Source organism: Lathamus discolor, chromosome 5, assembly GCF_037157495.1.
Source record: "Lathamus discolor isolate bLatDis1 chromosome 5, bLatDis1.hap1, whole genome shotgun sequence".
NCBI classification, from domain to species: Eukaryota; Metazoa; Chordata; class Aves; order Psittaciformes; family Psittacidae; genus Lathamus; species Lathamus discolor.
In genome coordinates, this window is record NC_088888.1 from 110,811,610 (window position 1) to 110,827,763 (window position 16,154).

At 43.0% G+C, this 16,154-nt stretch overlaps 1 protein-coding gene across 4 annotated transcripts in view; it reads left to right on the top strand.

Moving 5' to 3' along the window:
* Positions 1–16,154, top strand: part of NCOA1 (nuclear receptor coactivator 1) — a 186,413-nt gene that overhangs the window by 65,793 nt on the left and 104,466 nt on the right. The gene's annotated exons all lie outside the window — the stretch shown is intronic.

Sequence of the window (16,154 nt, forward strand, 5' to 3'; positions counted from 1 at the left end):
AAAAAACTTCTTAACCATGAGGAGATGCCCCAGAGCTAATCCAGACAAGGTTGGACCAGAGATGTCCCAAGGCTCAGCTTCAATTTTCCTGCTCTTGGCAGTTGGTGGACAACAAAAATGGAAGTTTACTAAAATTTATAAGAAGTCCAGCCCAGGTCCGTGAATGACTGTTGTCACAGAATAACACAGAATAGTTTGGAAGAGACCTTAAAGGTATCTAGTTCCAGCTCCCCTGAGGAATGCCACTCCTCACTGATCTCCACTTGCACATTGAGCCATTCACCACAACTCTTTGAGTGCAGCCATCCAGCCAGTTCCTTTAATTGAGTGGTCCATCTGTCGAATCTGTGCCTTTCCAGTTTAGAGACAAGGATATTGTGCAGTACAGTGTCAAATGCCTTGCAAAAGTCCAGGTAGATGATGTCAGTTGTTCTTGCCTTATCCACTAACACTGTCACTCTGCCGTAGAAGGCCACCGAATCTGTCAGGCATGATTTGCCCTTACCTAAGGCAGGAAGAAACTCCTTAGGGCGCACTTTGGAAACAAATAAAGGTGGTCATGTACATGGTCAGCAGTTGAATTTAATGACATTAATTTCTAGTAGAAATCCCTTCGTCTATGCCATACTTCATGGCAGCATGCAGCTTTACTTGTGCCTTTTTCATGTGGCAGCCACTTTTAAGCTATTTAGAAATTGGAGGCCATTTAAAGTTGGTTGTGTTGCAGCTTGTGCCTTGCACGGCACTGAGTGAAGCTCTGTTCACACATCTGCAGTGTAAAATGCTCATTAGGGTTTTCATGCATCTTTATAACTTCAGAGCGTTAATATTTCTCCCTGCTTTGATCCCTGCAGCAGAGAGGGAAGCGAAGCTGCCGACTCTCAGCTCGCTCAAATGGGAGACTCCTCCAAATTTCTTATGTTAACTGTTGTCTCCTCACATTCTGCAGTCTCGTCTTTAATCCCTCTCTCCTGTGTCTTTAATTCATGAAAGTAAGTAATTAGAGACCCAAGCACATGTCAGAGTGATGATATACAGATACAGCTGCAGTGGTTTTTCCTTAAATATAATAGTATAATGTCACAAATGAGCTCCCTTTGCTCTATATTTCTCCGGACTCCATCTATCTTTAGAGGGAAAATACAGCTGCACAGCAGTCTCCTGACTGAGGTAAAAATGGGAGGAAGCTTTTCCACTTTGTGTAAGTGTATTATTTATGAATATCCCTTGAAGAATGGCACTGCTGCATAACACAATGGTAATCCTATCTCATCCTCATTTCTCAAGCAGATGAAAATACTTCATTACAATTAGATGTTGTTTGCTTGTTGTTTCCTGCGAGGGTCTGCAGTTAAACTGAAGACCTTTTCCACCCTGCCGTTATTAATGTGAGTGTTGATAGTGAAGTATTTCATCAGTCATTTACTGTACACTATGTCTGGGCTTGGGATGCTGCAGTGGTCTTTGCAACTGATGGAGTAATAATGGGTGAATGACAGGGTAGAAGCAATCTAGCAACTCTTTTATATGTTAAATATGAAGGACAAATAAATTTTACAGCTGTTAGCAATGATTAGAGCATTTGCAGACAAGTGGGTAAGTCATTAAAAAAAATAAAATCACTCATATACCACTTACCCATCTATTGTCAACACCTCGACTGTACATGGAGTAAATAATTTCAGTAAGTACTGAAATCTTATTAAAATTTTTAATTAACTCATCAGCAGACTAATAAATATTTCATGACAGCTAACTAAATGTCTGCTCTACTGTGTAAGAACAGCATCCTCCTTGACAGGAGACCTGGTGAGAGCCATTTGTCTTGCTCATGAGTGTTTCAGGTGGTTGCAGTGAACTTTCCATTGTGGGAATGGAACCCCTGACGTGTTCTCATTTGAAAGCTATGGTTTTAAAGAGAAGAATAAAAATTAAAAGTGTTAATAACAACCTCATTCTTTATTATTTCTAAGAGTAATTTAGGGAAGGAAAAGGCTTGATTGCCTTGACATGAGCATAATGTGGATGAGACTTGTCAATTAATCACTCCATGATATTTGGTTTTGGTGGTGCAGCATTTCTCAAGAATAGTTCCCTCCTTCTGTTTGTAAGAGGCATATGACTTCATAAAACACATCGGATGCCCATAGGAGATCTTTTATGTGTGCCCATATTGCCACACTCTCCATCAGAGGATGGGTGTCACCTTCCAGGTTCGCTGCCCAGGCTGGCATCGCCCTTTACTGAGGCGGCTGTTGTGTCCTTCTCTGGCATCTTCAATACCATCCTGTAGCTCTAGGAGAGGAATAGCCTCTTTTCTTAAAAGCCCTTGAGGTCAAGCATTTTTGATATTAATACAATTACTGTAATTCCTCTGTGATTACCCAGGTGTCACATAGTTGCCATCTCCCAAAAGCAGCATCCCCAGCCTCAGCCTTCCCAGCACTGCAGTAGCCGTACTGCAGCTGAGGCTTTTCATTGCTTTGTTTTCACAGGCTTTAATTAGGGAGGGGAAAATCAAGCTGTTACTTATATCACAGTGTGATGGCATGGGTATAAAATAAGCTGGATCCTTGCACCACTCTGAACTTCACGCTGAAGTGCTGGAGCTGTCTTCTTTGCTTGTATTGTTTGTGCAGCTGCAGGAATTGCACACACATCTGTTTTGTGGTCCTGAAACTTAGCCCCATGCACATTCAAAGATCATTGTGAACTGGCAAATTTTTCCCTCTTTCTTAATGGTTTAATAAATGCCAGTTACTTTTTTTTTTGGTTGTTCTTACACTGGGTTTCATCTTCCCTTTTCAAACAAAACGTTGCTGGCAGCTTCAGCACGCTGCTGCAGAAATGTTTTTGCAATGCTGAATTTACAGTTGCACAGAGGATGTGTTTGTCATGTGAACAAGTTTGGTTACGTAAGCTGGCCTTCAGTTCTAACAGTTTGTGCTGATAGATACTTGATCTTATACCAAATTCCAGGGATTTATAGGCAGGTAGGTTCCCCACACCCTCCTTTATTTCCCAGATGATGTTTTCTTTAAAAGACTGGGTCTTCTGCTTGTGTGCTCTTGTACTTTTGGGAACTGTTGAATTCATTCCTGATCCAGTGGCCAAAGCAAGAAGTTATTTCTCTAGAGCATTTTTGCAGTGACAAATTTTGGGGGAGAATTCAACAGAAGTGACACTGGGTTACTTATGGCTCGCAGCCCTTTGTCACCTCAGTGGGATCTTTCAAAGGATGTCCTATTTTTCAAACACATTATATGGAGCAGCCCAGCCATTTTGCTGTATTTTCTCAGGCGCTTGCCTATTGTAGAAACAGCTTTAAAGAGTGCTGAGTATCATCTATAAAGGATTTTAACAGGGTTGCCTCTCCTCAATGCTTTGTGAAACGGCTTGAGCATCTCTTGCCCTCCATTTTGACAGACCAGATACTTGTGGTTCTCTTCCACTATTAATATCTGTGATTTAATAGCATCAGTTTGGACTTACTTCTGCAGTGCTTTCCTTCTGAAACTCTCCAAGGGCTGTGCATTTTAATTAGTTTGGCCTCACATTCCCTCCATGAGGGAGCTGAACTCCCCTGATCCCCTCCTGCTTTCCCCCTTTCCTCCATGCATTTGTCTATGTGAACTTGTGTTCCTACTGTTTACAACAGACATTCATTTTTCCTTGATTGAGGCACGTTTACACCCATTTCCATGCTGTGAGATTGCTCTTTTTCCCCATTTAAATATATCTGATCACCAGTCTGATTTTTTTTTTTTTTTTTTTTAATGCACACACTGTATTTAGGGCAGGGGGTGCATACTTTTCTATCAGTTCCTTGAAATAAGGTATGGTTTGTGATGTTGCCCAGTCCCATTTCTTTGGGCTTAGTTACAAATCTTTCCTTCCTGCTCCACCCCCCCACCCCCCCCACCCCCCCAATGTATTTTTTAATGCCTTAACCCTTATTCTGGTAGTTTTTATTAATGCTTTTTGGGATTTTTTTTTTTTGCAAACCTAAGGATGAGCAGCCGGGGAGGCAGGTTGCATCTATGCCTGCAGCACTTGTGCTTGCAGAGGATGCGGGTCTGGTCCTACTGCCTGGCACTGGGTAAAGCCAGTGCAAAACACTGTTGATTCAGCTTTAGCTAAGCTTAGCTTTAGTTTAGCAAGAGGGCTCTCTGCACTTCAGCCTGCGGCAGTTTTGTCACGTCAGTCGTTCACATGTACGTGAAACAAAATGGCTCGTGGTGTTTCCATACAGCTTGGAGGTGATGCGAAGGAAAGGTGGTATGAAACAAAGCTCTATCTCATTTTTCTCTGCAAATCAACATGGTTTTGGGGAGTATTTCCCAGCGGGTCCTCCTGAACTTTTGCAAGCTTCTTAAGACAGCTCTGCCTTTGTTGCAGAGCTCCTGAGCTCTCTGCAGCCTGCTTCAAGGAGAAAGCCTAAAGGAGAACGTAAGTAGAAATTATATAACGAAGCAGCAGATCAGTCTTGCTGCAGTAAAGCAAAAAAAAAGGAGAAATTGTGTATTAGATAAATATATTGCTAAAAGGCTGCCCCAGCGCATTTGCTGGGTACTTTCCCTCCCTAGGGAGCAGGTGCAAAATGGTATAAGCTTTTCCTTCAGAACCAGAAAGTGGTGTTTAGATGTATACAAGGATTTGGGACTGGTTTTGGAGCTGACTCTAGGGGCAAGTCTCTAAGGAAAATGAATGAATCCAAAAGACCTATAAAATCCTTATGTACCTGAAATGCACTGCTTGGTGAATCTATCCAGATGGAAATGCGGTGCACTGGATAAATCAAGAAGGGGATAAACAGTCAAGAAAATGTGAGACATTTCTGTATTTGCGTGAAGAGAATAATATTTGGAAAACCTGTTCATGAAGCGGGGTCTGTTGGCACGCCTCACTGAAGCTACGTTAAATCCAGGTTTTTAATTATATTTCAAATGGCCATTGTCCTTACGCTGATCTACTGTACCATAAGCACAACTCAGATGCAGCGCTTCCAGGTGAAGTAAATGACAATGTTAGCCCAGGTAGCCTGGACTAGCAGAGCATCCTGCCGGGTACCAGGAGGGCTCCACTCTGGCAACCTCATGAAACACATCTCCTGTAGCTGTGCTTGAAAGTTCAGTAACTTGAATAGCTTGAAAACAAAAGCAGTTGTTACATTGAGCAGTCTGTCTTACTTTTGGTGCTGCTGTTGTTTAGTTTTTACAAAGTGTGTATCTGAGGAAGTGTCTTTATTAAGAATTCATGTGAGGCTGCTGGTTTCCATCTTTGGGATCACCTGTCTCACCCACTTGGCAATTTGCACCGCACAAAACTGAAGTAAATCTTAGCTAGGGCACTGGGTATTTATCCCGAATAACCTCCGGCCAGTGCTGCTGGAATGACAGCACTGGAGAAGCTGGGAGAGGAGGAGCCTATCTTCGCATGTGCTGTGTTTGCTGATGTAATATTTGCTCTGCTTACGCGCATTTCTGTGTAGAGGGGTAAGACAGTGTCAATAGTGGCAGGTCTTAATATCAACAATGGATTAATAATCCAAGATATTTGTGTCTTAAGCTTGCACTTAACCATGGAGCTCCACAGCATGTTGCAGATAGTGGTAAGGACTTCTCTGCTTTTGGTGGTAGAAGGAGTCATGTTTTAAGGCTGCAAATGTGATCAGAAGCCTGGGGCACCTCTGCTATGGAGACAGGCTGAGAGAGCTGGGCTTGTTCAGCCTGGAGAAGAGAAGGCTCCAGGGAGAACTTAGAGCAGCTTCCAGTGCCTAAAGGGGCTGACAAGAAATCTGGAGAGGGGCTTTGGACAAGGGCCTGTAGGGACAGGACAAGGGGGAATGGCTTTAACCTGACAGGGGAGATTGAGATGAGCTCTGAGGCAGAAGTTCTTGGCTGTGAGGATGGTGAGGCCCTGGCACAGGGTGCCCAGAGAAGCTGTGGCTGCCCCATCCCTGGCAGTGTTCAAGCCAGGTTGGACGGGGCTCTGAGCAACCTGGTCTGGTGGAAGGTGTCCCTGCCTGTGGCAGGGGATTGGAACTGGATGAGCTTTATGGTCCCTTCCAACCCAAACCATTCTGTGATTCTATGATTGTAAGGGCAGAATTTCATCTGGAGTCTCGGCTTCTCATAAGGGTGACTAAGTAAGAACATTTTCAGTTTCTTTGTGAAGGCAAAGAGTATTAATAGTTTCTTGTGTAGCCTTTTGGAGATTGGGAAGATGAGCATCTTTTTGTCTCAGGCTCAGGAGATGCAGGTGGTACTTGGAAATTACTCAATTGGGCATGTAACCCCGGCCTGTTCCTCCTCAAGGCAATATATGATAGAGCTTCTGTGGCATTCCTGTAAAACAAGAGCAGTTCTGCTTCTTGGTCACAAGAAACAGTAATTAATACTACATTAAACTGATAAGTTTTTCCTTCCTGCTGTGATTCATTTTCATTCTTCGAGCGTTTATATGATGCTTGAGAGTATGTTGGCAATTCTTATTCCTAGCAGACTGGCATTTAAAAGCAGGATATTGCTCTGTGCAATCATATGGGGAGTCAGATGTTATCTAGAGATTAGATTGCAGTAATGTTGGGTCAGAAATTTGCTTTACCCCTGACAATACTCAATGTTGGGCAAGGAGCCTAAATTGTCTCACTGTGTTTTTTGCTCTGAAAGTCTATGTTCTATCAGAATAACAGAGATTTATTTGAATTGGAGTATGGGATTTCTGCTTCCAGGCCAATGTGTTTGTATGTGAGAAAGGCTGCTTCCCATCATGATCAACTTTTATTTCTTTTTTGATATCCCCTTTTAGGTCTTCCCATCCCAATTTTAAGTTGTCCACTTGTTTTGTGGTGAATAGGCATGAGTCAGAAGATGGCTTGTGTGGAGTTTCACTCTATCCTGATCATATTTCAGTCTGCAGAGCACTTTAAAACATCCCCATTAACTTGTTTTGAGATGTGCCCTTTGAGGCTGTGTTTTAGCACCTGTTCCATGTTCTGGGAAGCTGAGTCCTCCCTGTAGCCCCAGCATGGGCAAAGCAACCTCCATATTTCTTAGGAGAAGGATTTATCTTCCAGTTCCCTTCTGGAATCTGCAAAGGTTGGGTTGTTAGGAAGATGCATCCTCCCAGAGGTGTCATCAGCACTCTAGAGTTTGAGATTTCTCTATTGAACAGCTTGGGAAGGAGGAATTGTCTTCTTTGCTCTGGGAATTTCTGGAGAAGGAATGAAGCCCCTTACATCAAAACCAAACCCCACCAGACTGCAGTAATTTCTTACTTGCTTTGTTTTCTTTTACTGATGGAGAAGGAAAGGCATGGGTTGAGGATTGCTGGGTTATCTGCCATTAACCTGAACACTATGTTCTGCTTCTAAAATGCAGGTTGTTGATTAGGAAAGTACATTCAGGTTCTTCCCTGTATTTCTTGGCAGCTGTTGGGCAAGCTAATCTCTTTATGAAATTCTTTTTTGGTACTCTTTCTGAAAGTAACACCTACTGGATAGGTGTGCTGTGAAGTTGAACACTCCTAAAATACTTCAACATGGTCACTAAGTCTATGAAAATGCAAAGTGTGGCAGTGAACTCGCTTTTGGAGCTACAGCCAGGGAGATGAGGATGTGAATTTAAATGCTTAGAAATGACTTTGCTGGTTCTCTTCATTTAAGCATTGCTCCAGGATACCTGCTGAAGATGGTTATGCTCTATGGAACAGCAGAGCGAGCCCTTGAAACAAAAGTACTTTGTCCTTGTTGGGTGATTGCCTGTCATTAAAACCCCTGACCTCCAGGATCTAGCCAGGGCAGACCTGGAGCAGCCTCCCAGGAGAGCCAGCTGCTTTCCAAGCCTTCCAAAGCCAGGCTTCAAAATCGGTTAGTTTGAAATGTGCTGGGTTTTGTGTTGCTTTGCTCTGGATCTGCAGCAAGCCCCACTCTGCGGGTGGGTTTTTCCCAGGTCTTCACAGCGGGGCACAGCCAGACAGATGCTAAAGTTGGGCTAAATGCAAGATCCCTGCACTGATTCCCTCATCAACCATGATTTTGGGACTGGCAGAGTGTACGTATTTAATGTGAATTCAATTGAGAAAGACACCAAGCTCACTTTATGAAAATGATAAAACCTGAGCAAACCAGAAATGTCTTGCCCACCATACTCCTATCTCCTGAAATCCTCTTACTGCTCTTTCCTAGCACAGGTGATTTTTCTCTCCACAGCCTCAGATGTATGGCCCGTGTACCTGCAATACTGAGCCTTTTTGATTGCTTAAAATCTGATTTGGGATGTTTCCCATGGCCAGGGGAATGCCAGGGGATTTTTGGTGTTTAGTGGAGGAGCTTCACTAAATGCTCTGCATCTTTTCCTGCCTGCTGAGGGGGAACATTTGGCACAGAAGATGGGTACAGTTCTGCTTAATTTTTCTATTGCCAAGGTGCTGCTGAACCTCTTGGGAGGAATTGTTGTCTGTTGGAGTATAGAATAATGCCCTGCAGAGTTTGGTTTATTTCAGGAGAGGGAACCTGCCATAGTCAGTTGAAACTATCTATGGCCGTTTCCATTAGCAAATGCTTTTTGTCTATTTTTTTGTTTGAATGGTTGACCTTTCCTTATTAAATGGACTTTTTATCAGTTATTGTGGCTGAGTTAGCAGCAAGTTTTCCTCTGTGGAAGACATTTGGGAATGTCCAGAAGTGCTGAGTGTCAATGCTGGGAGAACTGGCTCATGAAACCCCCATGTGTTTCCATCGAGGCTTTGACATTTAGCTCTGGAAACTACTTTGCTGGATTTTGATGGCTGCACCAGATGGTGGTTGCCACCTCCTCCCACCACTCATCCAGGGCAGAGGGACTTGAGGGGGATGCAGCTGGGATGGGATGAGATGAGATGAAATGAGGTGGGATGGGATAGAATGGGGTGGGATGTTGCCTATTTTCAATTTGCAGCAAGACCTTCCTCAGAGCTACAGACCAGCCCATATTTAGTTGACAACATGAAAGGGGGATTTTTTGCATATTCCAAGGCCTAAGGCAACCCTCCCATTTTTTCAGTATCTGCTCCCATGAAATGGCTGTTTATCTCATAGTATCAGTGGCAAATGGGGTATGTGCAGATCTCCTTTGGCTATCATCTTTGAACTGTGTTCTTCCTGGTGTGCAGCAGAGTGAGCACTCGGCATGTGGAGGTCACACTGGGCACCGTGTTGTCCTGTTTTGGCACAAGAAAGCTGTGAGGAATCAGATGTATTTTTGTCGTGTCAGAGTACCTTATTTTTACTCTCTAATGATTTTACTGCTTGTGGTTTCTTTAAAAGGTAGCACAGGCAGTCTTCCTAGTTGGGTTTTGAAGGCAGCGAGGTACTTGTACAACATCTAACTTTGCTCTGCTTTGAGGAGCAGTGAACGTGTCCTGGAATTTCACAAAGCTTTGCTCTCTGCCAAATCTGAAATTTCTTCAGGATTTAGCCCATCCCTCTTCAACTCAATTAAGGCAGCCTTTTAGCCTTAACACCCACTAGCTAATTATTCAGATGTTAAAGGCTTAGTTCATGGGAGTGGTGCCTTCTGCCTGTGCGTGTTGGACGGGACTCTGCTCTGTGAGGAATGCATTCAGTGGTTCTCTGGCAAGAGTGAGTCTTTGCATGGGTCCAGATCTGGCCCTGGCAGGAAGATCTTCTCATCCTCCTCCTCCTCATCTTCCTTGTAGTGTCCAAGAGAGCCACAGTCAAGCGCTTGAACACAGTGTCTAACTCATAATGGAGAGTTCTTCAGGAAGTATTCAGTAGTATGATCCTAGTGCCATGGTGAAATACAGAGAGTGGGAATTTGAAAGGCTCATGATCCTAAACTGTAGCTCCGTCCCTGGCCTAAATAAATGGGCAAGACCAAAGGCTTCATGTTGTAAATATTACCCAGACTGTGGGTTAGAGAGGGGTTTCCACCATGAAATTAAGTGAAAACGTCATTTTGAGTGAGTGATGGAAGAAAGATATTCCTGAAATTCCCATTAGATAGGGATTTTTTTCCTTTTTGTCCCCTCTCCCTTTCTCCTCCCTTCCCCACTCTCCCCCCTTTCCTGGCTGTTTCTTTTCTTTCCCTCTCCTTTGCCTCCCCCTTCTCCCTTCTTTTTTCCCTTTTCCCTGCTTTTTCCCCTCTTTTCCCCCAAATTTCCCTCTAGTCTTTACCCTTTTCCCCTCTTCCTGCCCCTTTCCCCTTCTTTCTCCTCCTTTCCATGATTTTCTCCCCTCTTTTCACCTTGCTTATTATAATTTCCCCCAGTTTTCCCTTTTTTCTGTTTTCCCCCCTTTTTTCTCTTCCCCTTTTTTCCTTTTATCCCTTTCTTCCTCTTTTTCCTCTTATTTCCTCCTTTTCCCACTTTTCCCTCCTTTTTCTTTTCCCCTCCTTTTCCCTCTTTTTTCTTCCCTTTTCACTACCTTCCCCCTACCCCTTTTCCCCTTTTTTTCCCTTTCCCTTCCCCCTCCCTTTTTTTTCGTGTCGTCCCCCCCTCGTTTTTCCCCCTCCCCTCCTTTTTTCTTTCCTTTTTCTTCTTTTTTTCTCTATTTACACCTCTCAACAACAGCCACTCTAATTTGCTCCACTGTAGGTGTAAAATCCTTTACCCCACATCTTCCAGTGCCTGCATGACCATTACAGCTGGGAGACCATCACCTAGCCACAGGCAGACAACAGGTTAGATCCCTCCTCTCCTTTGCTTGTCACACTTCTCCTTCCCCTGTCCCCACTGGCGTGTTGTATCCATGAGTTCATGGCATGCAGAATTTTCTAGTGCTGTTAGATCAGTGGATGCTTGGGGGAGTACTTACTAGCAAATGTCATGTTTCATGGTCCCAAGGTGTAATTCCGCTTTGCAAATTTCCTTTGCTTTCACCATGTTGATAGCATGCTTGGATTAAGGAGAGGAGGAGGGAGATGAGGGGTTTGCCCAGCTCTTCATCAGTGACTGAGCAATAAAACTTCACCTAATAACTATATTTTGCAATGGTGCGTGCTCTCCTTCAAATACGTTTGATGTAGGGTATTCCTCCTTAACTGATACTGACAGTTTAAATTTTTGCTATGCTGCTGATTTAGTTAAATTTATCTAAATTTATGGATCTGTTGGTGGCTAACGTCAAAATTGTTGTGTGGATGGTGGGCTTCATTGGGCAATCTCAATAAATAGTTAAGGCTATTGCTTTGGATAGGCTGTTGTTGGGAAAAAACAAAACCTGACTTCCATTGTTGGGATTTTCATGTATGATAGATAATAAAAACCCTCAAACAAACCCTACCTGATAAGAACAGGAACCTTGCAAAGTCTATACTTAGAGAAAAACCAGCATTTTAGAAGAAGACTGTTTATTGCTTGAAGGATGATCAATCAGTGAGGGATTTAATTTCTGTATGAGAACAAATGCTCAAAATGTATTTTAAAGTATTTGATGGATATTAAGGTAAATCCCCATGAAAGTTAATAATTATCTTTTATTTCTATAATTTTTAATTTACTATGTAGCAGGACCCCTAGTAGCTCCAGGGTAGGAATGCTTTTCTGGGTCCTCTTAGGTGTGCTTAGATGCTTACCAAAGCTTGGAAATAATAGTTACAAACTGGGACAAGACCCAGATTAAGTTAAAATCAGCTGTAGCCTCTACTGCTGCATTTCTCCCTGACAATCAGTGTAGGAGAGTGCTGGAATTTAGCATCTGCTTTCTTCCTTCTTCATCCATCCGTCCATCCATCTGTCTGTCCATGTTCATATGTGAGCTCTGAATCTCATTAGGTTTAGGTGTGCTTCAGAAAGAAGACTCATGTCAGGTTAGGTACTGAAATCCCCTGGTGTCTTAAAAAAAATAAGTTGGTAAATGTGCTTTACAGTTTCTAGGGAAACTTTTCATTTTGCAGCATCAGCCCCTCTGGGCTCATCTTCCACCATCAAACTTCCCTGGACTGGCCTCAATAGTAATAAAAGCCCCAGTAAAAATAAAACTAAGTGTACCTAGTGGGATGTAAGAATTTGTGACCAAAATCAGGACCAGAAGGTGGCACTGGGCTGTCTGGTCTTTGTGTTTTGCTGTTTGTGCCAATACCATGTGTTGAATTTACATCCTTTGGATGTACCAGATGTCTTGCTTGGCCACCTCCAACCATGTGTCTGGTCAACAGTGGACAAGACCATGGTTCTTTGACCGCCATTCCACGGTCAAACATCAATATTAAGCCTGAATGAACCCAATGTGCTCTGATACTCCAGCACATTATGTTTACAGAGAAGAATATAATCAGAGTCATTGCTGGATGGGGCCTTAAGCGACCTGGTCCAGTGGAAGGTGTCCCTGCCAGTGGCAGGGAGTTGGAAGTGGATGAGCTTTAAGGTCCCTTCCAACCCAAACCATTCTGTGATTCTATGATTGTAGAAGATTCATGTCTGGAAATGCACGAAGCCCTACAACAAACACTGAGAATCTAGATGATCTTTAAGGTCCCTTCCAACCCAAACTGCCCTACGATTCCGTGAGAATGGAAACCAAACCCACCATCCTTTAAAAAAAAAGTCATTTTCCCCTTTATTCCCCCCAAGTCCTAAGCAGTGTACAGGAAAAAAAGAAAGAAAAAAAAAAATCTGGTTAAAAAAGGGCGAAAGAGTTTCGGTTGAAAGGGACCTACAATGATTGTCTTGCTGCAGACCCCCATACTGGCAACAGCCACTCTGTGCAGAGGATGTTTAGTAAACCTAGGTCAAGTTAAGCGAGAGCTCCTCTGTGCTCCCAAAAAGAATGTAATTTCATGTTGGAAGGCTTTAAAAAGGCATAGTGGAAAAGATGAGAAATAGGGAAGGAGAACAAAGTAAAAATGAAAGTGAAGGAAATGTGTTGAAATGAAGGTTCTAACTTGAGAAAGTGGGTGACAGAAATGGGTCATTAAAAAAAATATTGAGGGGATTAGAGGGATAGAGGATGGGTGAAAAAATGCGGCTAAAAGGTGTGTGTGTGGTACACCAAAAATAGAGACTTGTAAATGCCTCAAAGGTTTGAATTCTCCCCCCCTTTTTAAAAACTATTTTTAAATAAGAGGTGTATGTTTCACATCATATATATTGTATATAACACTGTCTCATTGTACATAACAATGAATTATATACCTGGGTTTATATGTTCTTGTTACATCAGTCTATGTACTTATATATGAGTTATATACATGAGTTTATGTGTTTATGTATTATTGATACATGAGTCTATAGATTTATATATAATGATCTATGTACATGGGTTTATATATGAATATATTGATACATGAGTCTTCAGATTTAGTTATCATGAGTTATGTACATTATTTAGATATTATTAATATATATTTATGTAGAGACTTATACACCTAAGTTTACATATTTATGTATTATTATATATAACTCATTGTTACAGAAAGTGTTTGAGATGTGATGTCCTCCCACTGACATCCAGCCTGAGGAGACTGGCACGCTTTCCGGAGTAATTGTAGCTGTAGCCACCAGAAGCTGCTCAGAGAGATGATTGCTACAACTTAATTTACATTAAGGAAGGAAGGTGCTGCCTTCCCAGGATTGTCCCAAGATTGTGGTGTGGTTTTGAAACTCTCACGAAAAATTTAACTTCATTATAAACTGTAAATCCCTTGCTCCAGTGGGTGGTAATGCATTAGGTATTTATCGTGCCACAGCATCAGTAGTTACCTGGCGTTTAGGGATATTGATTACAGTGTGAAGATGTTTAATTTGTTACATAATTATCCACTGTAATTTTAGTTTTTGCCTGAATAAACTGTTTAATTAGGACACGAGCTTCTAATATTTCAGGATGTACTGAACAGCAATATAATTGATTATACGCCTTGCCAGTGGAGCGGTCTTGAAGTTATTATGTAAGGACACATAACTGCATTTAATCAAACATTGGCTAATGCCAGCTGCTGGGTGCCGAGGTTTTTTGGCACAAAGTAAGTAGCAATTTAACAATTACCAAGCGCTGCTGAAAATAGCCCTGTAATAGGGTGGACTTTCTCCTGTGCATGTCAATGCGGGCAAGGCTTGCCTGCAAGGGACCCGCACGCTCGTGATGGGGTCTCGATTACAGAAGAGGGTTGCTTAACGAATCCATATATCCAAGTGATGCAATGGGTTGTGTTCAGCTGGGGTTCTGCAAGTTCTCCAGCCTATTTTTAGTGCCACCATCAGTCGGAGAGGGAAAGAGGCTCAGTGGCATTGGGGGAAGGGTGAAGACCTTTGAGCAGATGAAGGTTCACCAGCAGCATAGCGGCAGTATGGAGCACCCAACCGATGTGCAACAAGTCCTGCAACTGCTTCTTCTTCTCACCTGCACCATGCTTGCGAGCCCAGTGAAGCTCCATGCTCATACAGGTTGTCTATGTGCACCAATGTGCTCTTCTTGCTCTCTTAAAAGTTTCCAGAAAGCTGAGTTTGCGTTTTGCTGTTGTTTTTTTAATTATTATTATTTTTATTAACAAATGCATTTCTGGCAGCTTGCTTGTGCTGGAGAAAATTCAGAATTGCAGATGGGAGAAATTTTGCTGTCATGCAGGTGCTCCACAGGTTATGATGACCTTAGAGGGCGTTCCTCACCTTGGAGAGCAGTGGGAATAAAACTGAACCTCTGCTAAGAGTTGACTATTGTTTGTTTATGCTGACTCTGGATTGATCGCTGCAGAAATAAATAAGCTATACTAGTTTCCTCCATCCCTAGATGGAGAGAAATGCTTCCTACAATGTACTCCTACAACAGCATTAAGAAAGGCGGCTGGCCTGGGGTTAGCCACGGGGCTTACAGCTTGGCCAACCCAACCCTTGTATCTCCCTAAATTGACATTACCCATAAATTACATTTTGAGGGTCTGAAAGTGGCCTGTGTCAGCCCATTGGCAGTGCTGGAAACCAGTCAGTGAAATGTCTCATCCCAGGGGAAGCCTGGGGCAGGGGTGCCAGTAGTTACACTGTCTTGGGCTGCCACGCTGGTCGGTGCACTACAACTGCAAAACTATGTTTTCATAATTGTTTAGCAGTATCTTCTTTACAAGCCTGGCAGGGTGTGCTGCATGGGGAAAGCCTCACTTCTGTGGTCACAGTCATACCGGATTCACCAACCAAGAAAAGGCTCTGGTGTGCTTTTCAGGGCAGAGTCATGGCTGAGGCTCAGCTTGCTCAAGCAGAACAACTCCAGAGGTAGGATGGTTATTCGGAAAATATCCAAAGGCCACAAAATTTGCATAGAAGCTTACAGACTCTTACATAAGCAAAGGATATAAGTATTCACAGGTATGTTTGCTTGAACTTGTACCTTCCTTCTTAGAAGGAGTGTTGCTGCATGTTTAATTCCTGGGTAATGAATGCCATTCCTGAAGAATTAAGCCACTCATTCTCCCTTACCTGCGTGTCCCGTCTGAATCAATTGTGACCATGTCTTTCCACCACCTCCCCCTCCTGTGCACCCTTCTACATCAAATGGAGATTCTGACCTGATGCAAGACTCTGACCCAGCTGTTCTTTTGGGAGCTAGATGATCTTTAAGGTCCCTTACAACCCAAACCGTTCTATGATTTGATGATTTGGCGTGGGCTCAGGAGTCTGCCTGTGGCAGCCTGCTTGGAGCTGAGGTTAATGCAATGTGTTCTGTAAGGTCAGCAGCCTTCATCTTCAGAGCTGTGTGAGATATCCAGCAGTAAAGTATCCTGAACATGCTGATTTTCCAACTGAGCATTAATCAGGAAGATGGGAGTCATGTCTCTGAAGGTTCATGATGCCTGTTGTTGCCGGGGACCTACAATGATTATCTAGTCTAAATGTGACTAAAGGTGAGCTGTTTAAGGTTGCAAGAGCAATGGCCTGTTTCAGATGTTCACCTATATAAGCAGGTGGACATCTGAAAACCATATCCTGGAGGGACTTGTTCCTCTCCAGGATTTATACAGGGTATCTTAGGTGAGGAGCTGGTCTGGGGATGCTTCAACTGAGTGAAGATGAGCCCCAGCTAGAGTGCTTGCAAGGAGCCCTTGATTAGGCAGTGCTCGGTTCTTCTAGTGGTTGCCACCACAATGTACTCAATAGGTTGCAGACAGAAACTGTGAGCAGGCTGTTTTATAAGCATTTTTGGTTACCTTTACAATGCTGGTTAG